At 42.7% G+C, this 12,483-nt stretch overlaps 1 long non-coding RNA gene across 1 annotated transcript; it reads right to left on the bottom strand.

The window, feature by feature from the left end:
- Window positions 1-223: 223 nt before the first annotated feature.
- Window positions 224-9,735, bottom strand: LOC110340386. The gene is made up of 3 exons (XR_002382181.1): window positions 9,626-9,735; window positions 5,323-5,475; window positions 224-535 (listed from the first exon to the last, which is right to left on the bottom strand). It is a non-coding gene; the product is annotated as an uncharacterized LOC110340386 (long non-coding RNA).
- Window positions 9,736-12,483: the final 2,748 nt, after the last annotated feature.

The raw sequence follows: 12,483 nt of genomic DNA, 5'->3' as shown, positions 1-12,483 counted from the left end.
GAGGTGGTGGTTCTGTTGAACTGGGATGGTTTCCTGTCTCTTTGTGATTTGGGATTCTCAGCCCAGCTAACAAACCAGAGGTGGATTCATTGCAGTTGATCTTTAGAGAACATCTTATCCTGGAACATTTGTACTGAAAAATGGCCCAACACCAACTCTCAAAGATTCTGTGATTTGCTTCCGAGAGAAAAAGCCAGGCATGACTCAGGAATTAATGTGAATGTGTTGGTAATGAAGTTGCTTCCAATCTGAGAATGAATTCACACAGGAAATGGAAAGTTGAGCAAGCATCCTATCAATTTGGAGGCATACACAGCTCTCAAGATATTAAAAACAATGCGTGTGCTGTTTGCTCTTTTTGTCTCCATCCTTGCTGGAGAGTGGGGACAGCACATGCTTCACGGCAGAGCATTCCTGTTCTTGTCAGATCGTGGGGAGCACTTCATAGTGAGGAATGGGCAGGCATTTCTGAAGGAGACTGAAGTCACTTGAACGTGGGGAGCACTTCACAGTGAATAAAATGGAGCAGGCATTTCTGAGGGAGATTGAAGTTACTTGTTAGACAGCTATGGGACAAATGTCAAAACACAAAACAGCCCCTGGTTCACAATTATGAGTGATTTCAACCTCTCTCTCTCTCTCTCTCTCTCTCTCTCTCTCTCTCTCTCTCTCTCTCTCACACACACATGTATGCAACCTAACAAACACACGCACAGTCATTTTTCTGACTGGGATGTCCAAACCAGACCATACTTATTTTGTTTCTTAGTTCTCTCAACCATATCAGGCCCAAGAAAATTCATTGGCAATTCTAGGCAACCCATCAAGAGACACTGTTCACTATTCCACTCTTCCCCAAGATAAGTCTCTAGAGCTCTGGAGGCTGGACGGAATGACATTACACGTGATATAACTTATCCCCTTGATTCAAAGAAAAAATGGAAGCCCTTCCTAGGGGTAGAAGTGCTAGAACCAGTGAGCCATTTGGAAACTTGCCTTCACTTCTATTTGTTTTTAAGTCATCTTACGTATGGGGCTTGCAGAGTTCTATGTGGAAGTTGGATGCTAAAGTACAAACAGTAGATTCTGCAGACCTTCAAATGTTGCAGACCAGCTCCCCACAGCTGCTCTGGATAGGGGATGGGGAGACCAATGATACTGAAAACACCAGGACCTACATGGTTGAGGAAAGAACCAACTTCTGTGACATGTCCTCTACTCTCCACGTGCATGCTGAGCGTATGTACACCCACACGTACACACATGCAAAATAGATAAGCGTGATGAGAAAAGGGGCAAGAAACCCTTTGAGGAGCTGTTGCATTTCTGAACTATTTGGGTGGATAGCTATGGGTTTTGGGTACAGCAGAGTAAGAAACATGACTACAAATATCTGAATCCTTTAAGGGAAAACCCAGGATGTCACTTCCTTTCTACCCAGAGTTGAAAAGTACGAGAACTACTGATTTGTGAAAATTCACAATGACAGTTGAAATAACATTTGTGGAGAGACATGGCATTCCCCAGTTGTCATGACAACCCTGTCTCCTCTTTCAACTGGCATGTTCATTCAGGTGTTGCAACAAATTTAGGGTTTGACATGCAAGCTGACAGGAAGGCTCTGAGATCAAGGAAGATCTACCTGTTCTATAGATTAAGATGGGATGCAAATGAGGAAAAGATGCTCAAACATAATGGAAGTATTCACCCAGGCAGTGGTTTCCATGGAGATCCTAGTTCCAAGCCAGCAGTGTCAAAAACAAGGACGTACTCATCGAGAACAGACAGAGGAGGGGATTTCTGCAATGCACGTGTGAACTGGGCATGAGTGTCTGGCTATTTTTCTGTGGTTTGTTCGCCCAATTTTCACTGTTGCCCAAATAATTTTCTGTTTTTTTCCACTCAGAGGTAAGATTAGACTTAGTAATGAGTTTTAAGTAGAAAGGAAATGCAAAGGACTTCTATACGGATCTTCATTTTCCAGAAGCTGAATGCGCTCAGGAGACACATAGTTGGAGTCACTGTACCCATTGGAGCCAGAACCCAGCCTGATGTTCCCATGGAACTCTCATGCTGGCTGCATCTTCCCATGAGTGCTCCAAATACTTGAACAGAAGCTGCTAGAGAAAAGACTCCCAAGGCCTCCCTAAGAATGAGCGATCTTCACCGAGACAAAAGGTTCCCTCCCTTGTGAGCCACTAGAAAAACTAAGCTTGTATATACATGACAAGTTTTCCTAATTTCCAATGTGAGCTTAGGTCCCCTCCAGGCATAGACACAGACAGACAAATATGCAGCATAATGAATTAAACAAGACCCAAATGAAAAATGTTTCACCACAAAATATCTATTACCAAGCATTGATCTTCATTCAAGTCCTAGGGTGTGAATAATCTCTAACCAATATAAAGAAGTAGTTACTATTTAAAAATCTCACATGTTCTTTTTGTAAATCTTCAGCTAATTAGCCAGGTCCCTTACACTTACTAACGAAGAAGGGAAAATAATACTAGCTGCCTGTCATCTCCTCTCACTTGGAAGATTTTCTACTTAAAACATTACTCTAGGCAACATTTAGTTAAATTGGTAGATAAAAGAACTTTAGTGGTCGGGCGGTGGGTGGTGCACACCTTTAATCCCAGCATTCAGGAGGCAGAGGCAGGCAGATCTCTGCGAGTTCGAGACCAGCCTCATCTTCAAGAGCTAGTTGCAGGACAGCCTCAACAGGACACCATAGCTATCTATAACTTAGGACAAGGCTCTATGGAGACTATTTTTGTTATAGCTAGGATTTGAGCACACACATTAAACAGAAAAGGAATGACTGCACACATAGTAAAACTGGGGAAGAGAAAGGAAATAAAAGGGAAGGAAGACAGGGCACTTGTTATAGGAAAGGGTGTAGATATGGAAAGCCCTTCACACATGGCAGAGAGTATTTGAAACTGGGGACGTTGCTGAGCATCAATACCTTCAGTCCTTGCAGGAGGCAGGGGCATCTCCTGATGGTTTCATTCTTGGTAAGGCAGAGGCCCTTTCCCAAACACAACCTAAAAGTCCAATCAATCTCCCCATCTCCCTGCAGCTACAGTGCAAGGATGTATCTTGGACTTAGCTCATTGGATGCTCACACCCAGGATTCAGTATTTAAAACCATAATATGCCAGTTGGCTCTCTGGGAAAAACAGAACTGGACTGTTGGTTATTTCTACAGTGTAAGTAACTTCTATTGTGCCTGATTTCAAGTTACAAACTCTTTAACATCTAGCTTTCAAAATTCCTGAATGTTTAACAGTTGTCTCACAAAAAATACTCAAGGTTCTGTGTTTCCTGGAGATTCCTAGATGCAGATGAAAGTCCTGTGGGATCAGTCTCTACTACAGCAGATTCATCTCCACAAACCAAGACCACCTCTATGCCTGGCACAGACAGCAAGGCCCTCATTTCTGACTCTGGAGCCTGGATTGCACAAGGAACATTATTTTGAGTTTCACAATTTTTAAGTAAAGCACATCAAGTTTTAAAGTGTCAGACCCAAGTAACCACTGTTCTCCAGAGCATTGCTTCTAAAGCTGTGACCGCAGTCTACAGGGTCCATGTCTGAATGTGGGAGTCACAGGAAATATGGCTGAGTTTCCCAGCACACATTCAAATGAAACAAGCCAGCACAACATGTATGAATTTATCAAAGAATAGTTTAAAGTATTTTTAAAGATTATTATATTTTAAAAATTGCTCTTTGAGCCGGGCAGTGGTGGCGCACACTTTTGATTCCAGCACTCGGGAGGCAGAGGCAGGAGGATCCCTCTGTGAGTTCAAGACCAGCTCGGTCTACAAGAGCTAGTTGCAGGACAGGATCCAAAGCCACAGAGAAACCCTGTCTCAGAAAAAAAAATGCTGTTTGAGTTTTGACTTGAGTTTCATTAAAAAAAATCCTTCAAAGAATTTTGGCTTGGGATTAGGACACAGTATCTAACGGTTTCTGAGATGGCCCTAAATATGCCATTTTGTATTTATGTGAAGTGGGTTTTCTCAGTAGTGACAATTATAAAATCAAAATATTGGTCAAGTCCAAAAAGTGTTAATATGTAGCTTCAAATATTCAACCAAGATTTAATTCCTACCTAAAAACAAACATGAGCATCCATCTCATTAGCATGCAAATTTGTTTTAAACAGAAATAAATGTTAAGATTATATGCATAACAAATAATTATTTTAAAATGAAGTTATGTATAGTTTATTAACAGTAATGTTTTTGGGTCATGAGCCTAGCCTTTAACGGCTGAGCTATCCCTCTAGCCCTGTCAGCAATGTTTTTTTTTTTTACATCTAGTTTATATATGCATATACCCATGGTAATGTAAGAGTTTCTCATGGAAGCGTCAAGAACACTGGCTGCCATTCCAGAGGATTCATGTTCAATTCTCAGCACCCACATGGAAGCTTGCAGCCATCTGTAACTCCAGTTTCAGGGGATCTAAGACCTTTCATGGCCTGGGAATCAGGCATGCGGTGCACAGACATGCGTGCAGGCAAGAACCCATACATGGTTCTTTTTTTAAAAGATTCTCTGGAGCACAGGTACAAGTAGAAAAATTTTAAGAAGCCCTGTGCTACAGTCAACAGAGTAGAATCTGAGATACCCTTTTGTAAGGAGTCGATTTCTTTTTTCAGTCTATCTCTGAGGGAATTCGTCTTCTTTAATAGCCACGATCTATAACCTTTAAGTTATAACTCAAAGAAAGATAGAATTCCCTGGTGTGGGTGGACAGGGAAAAAGACAAGACAGCATTGGCAATGCTCTGAAATAAACTTCCCTCCTCAACATCTCCTGCACAGGTCTGGCCCTGAAGTAAACTTCCCTCCTCAACATCTCCTGCACAGGTCTGGCCCTGAAGTAAACTTCCCTCCTCAACATCTCCTGCACAGGTCTGGTCCTTGCTAACTTTAGTGTTCTGCACAGTGAAATTGGCACTTGTTTCCCTCAGCACAACAAAGATTGTGGCTGAAATAGGAAAACAGGGATAGTTTAAGAAATATGACCCAGCATGCAAAGCAAAAGACTCTGGCTCTGCTTTGCTCTCTGTGTCGGTCTAAGTGATTAGTTGCAGACAACAGAATTCATCCATTAAGCTGACATGAAATACACTCACTTAGGAATATTAGAAACCTCACAGAATCACTCAACATCCTAGAAGAGTAGTGTTTCATAAATCACCGATTAGAGTTCCTAGTGCCAGTCCACAGGCCTGGCTGGTAATGATACAGCTGTGGTTATCACTCAAGAATCACCCCACCTTTGCTGTGACCAAGAGCATACCTCCAGCACTTTCAATCCCAGAAACACCTCATGTTGGCCACTCCCAACCTGCAACCAGTTTGCCTCCATGTTCTGCCAGTCTCTTGGATAATTTGCTTCCAAATCACAGCCCCACAAATTTGGCCAGAAAAAGCTGATGGACATATCTGCATCCTGGAAGGCAAGGAAGGTTGTGAATTGTAATTACCCTAGGGATGTTCTCAGTGAATGGAAAAAATAGTAAAACATGAAAGAGGTATCCAAAACACACAAGAAGGGTCACTCATTATCACAGGCACTTATTTCCCAAACCATTCGAGAAGAATAGTTTTGTAGACAAATTACCTGTATTTCTCACTCTCCTGTAAGGACAGTTTTGTAAGTACATCAGTTGTTCCCCCATATACACACGCACACCCCTAATTTTAAGATAAAGAAATCAGGTGAGAAACAGATGGCAAAGAATTTTTCTCTGATCTTTAACATTTTAATGTTGACTCTTACTTCTGAATAGTATCCAGCATCTTCCTGAGAATGAGTATAGCATTCATGGCCTTCAGAGAACTCATCCTCTATGCACGGTGATGGTAAAGTGGGGTGAACATACCTCCTTTATGTCCAAAGCATGACAATATTCATTCCAGGGATGGCTTCTTCCTTCTTTCGTTTCTGGGCACATGGGGGAAACTACAGTTTCAGGATCCCTTGCAGCTAGATGCGGACTGAGTTCTAGTCAATGGAACACATAAATAATGCACCGACTTTCTCAGCTGAACCTAAAGGACCTGTGTTTTCCTTACATTTTCTTCCTTCTATCTGATAGGTACAGAGGGCTAAGGAAATAGCACAGACATAGACAGAAGAAGACTGGGTCCATGAAACACCACATAGAAACATACTTGCCACCCACTGTGGTGGTTTGAATAAGGATGGGCCCTGATAGGTTCATATATTTGAATGCTTAGTCACCAGGGAGTGGCAGTGTTTGAAAGGATTAGAAGAACTGGAGGTGTGACCTTGTTGTAAGAAGTGTGTCATGGCAGGTGGGTTTTGACATTTTCAAATGCCCATAACAGCCTACACATTCTCCTCTCCCCATCCCCCCTCAATCTACTTATCAGGATGCAGTTCTCAGCTACTGCTCCAGCACCATGTCTGCCTGCATGCCACCACACTCCCTGCCATGATGATAATGGATTAAACCTCTGAAACTGCAAGCCAGTCCCTAGTCAAATGCTTTCTTTCATAAGAGTTGCCTTGGTCATGGTGTCTCTTTGCAGCAATAGAACAGTGACTAAAATGCTCATAAACACCGACTTAGACTCTAATCTGAACAACTGATTAATTCACTTTGGAGCCACCGTTAATTTTGGACATCTATTCTTTAACTTAATAGACTCCTACTGATACATTTAAATCACAACTTGGACTGACCAAGTGGGTTGTTTCTTTCATAAAGCATACATAAGTACTTGGTTGCTCCTGGGCTGTACCAAGTTCTATCTCCAATGCACTTCTATCTCCAAATACTTTTCATCTGTGTGACAGGGGCACAGAGGTCAAGACGACGGTTTGTTGGCATTCATGGATGAGATAGTTCACCCACATCCAACTCAGCTAGATGCTATGCCACCTTTCAACTGACTCACAAGAGTGTTCCCTTGGTCACATTAGAGAAAAGCTCGATGGAATATTGCAAAAGCCATTACAACTTTTGAGACCATTACCTGAAGCTCTTGAGCTATTGTCAGTGGCATCATTTTTTGCCTGCCACAGGCGGCTGTCATTTTCCTATAATTATATAATCATTCTCTAGCCATCTCAGCCAGTAAGTAGCAAAATACAGAAAAAATACCTGGGAAATGTACATTACAGTTCTCACTGTACTTATGGAAGATGACTGAACTATTTCCCCCTTTGAAGCTGCATTAGCTTAGTCAGTCTAATGGCATTTTATTCAGCCTTAAAGGAGTCAGTGTCCTGAGTAGGCTCAAGTAGTCTTTCCCAGAAGACTTAATGTACCTCAAAAAGTGAACAAAAGTTACTCTGTTTTATCAAGAGAAAAGATATTTTAAGAAATAATTTTTAACTTCTGTAAATGGAAGAAACAAAAACCATTAGCAATAGATATGCTACTGTTCGTCACACCTGTGTGAATCTGAGACTAAATAGTAAAGATGGCCGAACATAGTCTACTTCATTTGCAGACATGTAAACATACGTGTGTCTCTTTCTATCCATGTCTGTGTCTATCTACATATATGTATGTGGTTGTATAGTTAGTTCTCATAGTTCATGGCTGTGTGCATTACCTTTGTGCTGTAACCATGACTGCAATTAGAGGAAATGTGTGTGACCTGGTAGGTTCTGCTTGCTTTGTTTTTGTTGTGGTGATGGCTATTTTTGGTTGTCTATTTGTTTTGAGACAGGTTTTTGCTAGGTAGCCCTGTCTGGTTAACACTTGCTATATAGAACAGATGGTTCTCAAACTTTTGGCAATCCTCCTGCCCCTGCCTCCTAAGTACTAGGATAATAGGCATGAGCCACCAAGTCTGGCTTACTTACCTTTCCCGAAAGCAACATATAGATACAGATGACAGATAGATAGATGATAGAGATAGATATGAGATTAAATAGATAGATACATACATAGATACATAGACAGACAGACAGACAGACAGACAGACAGATAGATAGATAGATATACAGACAGAGAGACAGGGAGACAAACAGACAGATTCAGCAGGATAAAATGAGGCCATCAAGATGACTTAGTAGGGAAGATACTTCCTGCACAGCTGCACTAGCCAGGCTCCTAAGTTTGATCCCTGGAACCCGTGTAAAGGTGGAAAGAGAGAACCAACTCCACCAAGCTGACCTCTGATATTCAGATGTTCCCCATGGCACATGTGCCTCCACAGCTAAATATAATAAAGTCCTTTTAAAGACAAGGTATATTAACTTGCCTGAGGACGCTGCGCCGACAGGTACTACAGTTGAAATTAAATCCTGGTTGATTCGGCCTCAGAGCTACTACATATTCTTGCAGCACTCTACCCCAGCCCTTCTGAACTCCATCATCTAGGGATTTCTTAATGGGAGCTGTTGCTGTGCTGGCCTCACCCGGAAATGTGCGCATCCAGAACATCTTATTCCACCTGTGTTTCTGTAGCAGAGGATCACAGATTGGGTAATTTAGAGACAATAGTCATTTATTTGAATCATGGCTCTGGAGGCTTGGAAGTGCAAACAAGTTGATGGCTTGCTTGCTGCAATGGAATGCACCACATGGAGGAGGAAGAGAGAAGGGGAAGGGAGGCAAAGAGGTTGACGGGGTAGAAGGGGAGATGGGTGCTGACTTCATCCTTCACAAGACACTACTCTTGCAGTAATAAATCCGCCCGTATGGAAATGTCAATCTATTCTGAGGTGGAATCGTCACAATCTAGCCACCTCTTAAAGACCCTGTGTCTCAACACTTGCACTGGGGGAAAAACATCCATCACTTGCGTTTAGGAGACACACTCAAACTACAGGTCTGGGAACACCCTGATAGTACTGATGGTGGGGTGTCAAATAGGCACATTTACCTACAGAGGACCAGTGAATGATGAACCCTGCTGGTATAGGCCCAGGATATGCTTTTGCATCTGATTTTTGTGAGGTGAGTTTTATACATAATATGTGCTCTACATTCAAGTGGAAGATTCATTCCTCAGAGACAGTGACAAGAGAGTCCAAGTAACAGCCAATATCAGCTGCTGCTATCAACGCTGGATAAATAATGAGACACATTTGGATAGAAGGGTCATTCAGCCGATGACAAAGGATGCTGACCAATCCTCAGCTATTTCCTCTATGGTTGAGTAAGTAATGAGTGCTTAGCAATCTGTTTCTTAGACAATTTTTAACTCCCTAATGAATTTTTATACTCACTCCATCCTTTACCATATTTTATTACTTTTGCTTCATAGCTATTTTTATGTTATCAAAACCATCATTGAAAGTATATGCCACCTTTTTGTTACCTACTGAGAAGCAGACATCAGGCAAAAGGAACACAACTGGCCGTCAGCTACAGACAAAAGTAGTACAGCTTGTGAGTATGATAATAAATGCACAACCAGCTCTCACCTTCTCTAGAGCATCTCTCCTGAGGCCTTAGAGTCCTGGATAAAAGTAGCATCAACAAATCAGCAGGGGAACACTGAGGGGTTTTCTCAGCTTTGCTTTTCCTGGACATTGCCTATTCATTATTAAAACTTAAATCTTATCCTTGGGGAGGCAATCATGACAGCTCTCCACCTGTATTAGTTATACATACCATTGCCATAACAAAATGCTTGGTAAAAAGCAACTTAGGGGAAGAATGGTTCCTCTTGGCTTATGGTTTGAGGGCATAGCCTATCACAGCAGAGAAGGCACGGTGGCAGAAGCCTGGGTCAACTGGTCACACAGCATCTGCAGTCAGGAAAGAGGAGAAATGAGCGCTGGTGTCTTCTTCGTCATTTTCATTCAGTTTGGACTTCCAGTCCTCGGGATGGTGCTGTCCACATTCAAACTCTCCCCTCTTCATTGAATCTCTCTGGAAATTCCCTCACAGACTCACCCAGAGGTCTGTTCTCTATGTGACTCTAAATCCAAACAAGTTGATGAGGAAGGTTAAACATCGCAAATCCAACCACAGCTGACCGCCCCAGGTCCCACTTGCTTCTTTAGGAGCCCTGCTCATGGCTCACCTCTCTAAGCATTGCTGTGTTCACAAGGCATGGTACCTCTAGACTCTGATTTTCCAGTTTTCCCTTTGTTGTTGTTGCTACATTTATTTGTTCGTGTGTGTGTGTGTGTGTGTGTGTGTGTGTGTGTTGATGTCTGAGTGCCATGGCATACACGTGAAAGTCAGAGCACAATTTGTGGGGGTCAGTTCTCTTTTTCTCTTCTGTGGATCCCTGGACCCAAGCTCCATGGTGCTTGACAGTGAGTATCTCTACTCAATGAGCCATCTTGTCAACCCAAGACTCTGATTTTTAGAACTATGACTCCAGTTCAAGGCCAGGACTGCCATAATGAAGTGGGACTCAACTTTCTTACTTGCCAGTATTTTGTGTTGTTCCTAAAGCTATAGAACCACATGCAGTCGCACATAACCCAGGATAACCAGGGGTGTTCCTGGCTTAGAGGTCCAGATTAGAAAGGTTCTATCCCAATTCCATGTCTTGGTTAAAATAAAAATCCTCCTCTGGCTTCTGCCATTTTTGAAGTGCTGGAGCCAGGATAATGCCACAGTTTCATTTCTGTTGCTGTGATAAAAAAACATTCTGAGAAAAAGAAACTTAGGGTGTAGGCAGAAGTTTCTGTCCCCTAAGCTGCTCCCAAGTAACCACACGGAGACATGGTCTTAATTACAAATGCGGCCAACAGCTCAGGCCTGTTACTAACTCTTACATTTAAATTAACCCATGCTTCTTATCTATGGTTTGGCACCTTTTCTCAGTACAGCACGCTCATTTTGCTTCTCTCTGTCTGCTCCCGACTCCAGGCTCCTCCCTCCTTCTTCCCAGCATCCTCCTAGCCTGGCTTTCCCACCCAATCTCTCCTGCTCAGCTATAGGCTAGTCAGTTCTTTACTAACCAATGAGAGTGATGCTTATTTATGGTGTACAGAAGGAATATTCCACAGCATTAGGGGATAAAAGGTTTATTTTAATTCAGCATTCCAGGTGACAGTTCATGGCAGTGAGGTCAAGGTAACAGGGACTTAAAACAGCTGGTCATGCCACATCCCCACTCAAAAGTGAGAGATTAATGTATATAGGTTGTTTGCCTCTTTGTGCTCCGCTGTATCACTCCACTCTGGAACGTTTCAGGATCCTCTGCCTAAGAAATGGTGCTGACCACAGTGGGCGGGGTCTTCCTATGTCAATCAAGACAATTCCCCACAGGCATGCCCACAGATGAACTGAATGTAGACAACCCCTCCAATGATTCTCTCCCCATGTGATTCTAGGTTGTATCAAATTGACAATTAAAGCTGGCCATCGTAGGTGGTATCCTTGTGGTTACATCTCAGTTTTCATGCACATGTGTGACGCTTTTTCCTATGTCACATCTACATAACCTGAACCCACCCGGGATCCTGGAATGATTTCCAAAACGGGTCAGAGAAATCCTATTATTCAAAAACGCCCCTGAGAGTGGGTGACATTTCTAAGGATTGAGACATCACACAGAAACAGGGTCTCATAACACACTACAAAGAAAACAAAGTACAGAACAACCCCTTCTGCCTTTATGAACTGTGCAGTCTCTGCTTTTAGGTACCACCACCTTTGACTTAGATAGTGCCCAAACATCTCCCAACTCACACACTTCTCTTAAAGGAAATAAAAGGCCAAATCCATTCCTCCTGCTCTTGCTATACCCGAGGCATTTAAGCATTCCCCTTTGCTAGTACAGGCACTTCCACACAGGACCCTCCACCTCTCCCTGGCACAGCAGTAAGAATCAAGCTATGGACACTTAACACAGTAACTCTTAATGCCAGCCATCAAACACCATCAGTTCATAAGTGTCCCTTTAGTCCCGTAATAGCTTATAAAACATTTTCACATCAATTATCTCGTTTAAACCTAATAGCCCAGTGAGGTAATTAGGGCCTCGCCACCAACCACAGCTTAGCAACAAGGGAACTGAAACTCCAAACAGAAGATAGCAGAAAAATGAGTCAAGCCTGCATTAGTGACTGCCATAGAACCAGCAGGGTCTTGGGTATGACCTTCTTCGGAATTAGAGTCTTTGCAGATATAATTGGTTAAGGAATTCTAGGTGAAATCCTCTTGGGCTCTGACCTCGAATCTAGTGTCAGGAGTCTTTAAAAGAGAAGGAGGGAGAGCTAAGCAGCAACAGCTACAAAGATTTTCCCAAAAGCCAAGAAAGGAGTGTGGCCCTGCTGTCACACCGCCCCCCAGCAGCCTTGTAGCATGACCTTTTGGTGTTTAAAATGACTCACCTGGTGGTGATTTGCTACAGCAACTCTGAGCTGCTAGCACAGACTCCACACACAGAGATTTCCCTTGTTTGTTGCATCTGTCCTGTTGGAATGTTAGCCACAGCTCAGGATGTCCCATAAACACCCTCTTCAGAGAAAGAGTGAGGGCCATCCGTAGTGCCTCCAGTTTCTATA

Source organism: Mesocricetus auratus, unplaced genomic scaffold, assembly GCF_017639785.1.
Source record: "Mesocricetus auratus isolate SY011 unplaced genomic scaffold, BCM_Maur_2.0 Super-Scaffold_100010, whole genome shotgun sequence".
In the NCBI taxonomy this organism is placed as follows: domain Eukaryota; kingdom Metazoa; phylum Chordata; class Mammalia; order Rodentia; family Cricetidae; genus Mesocricetus; species Mesocricetus auratus.
This window is presented reverse-complemented; position numbering and strand designations above follow the sequence as displayed.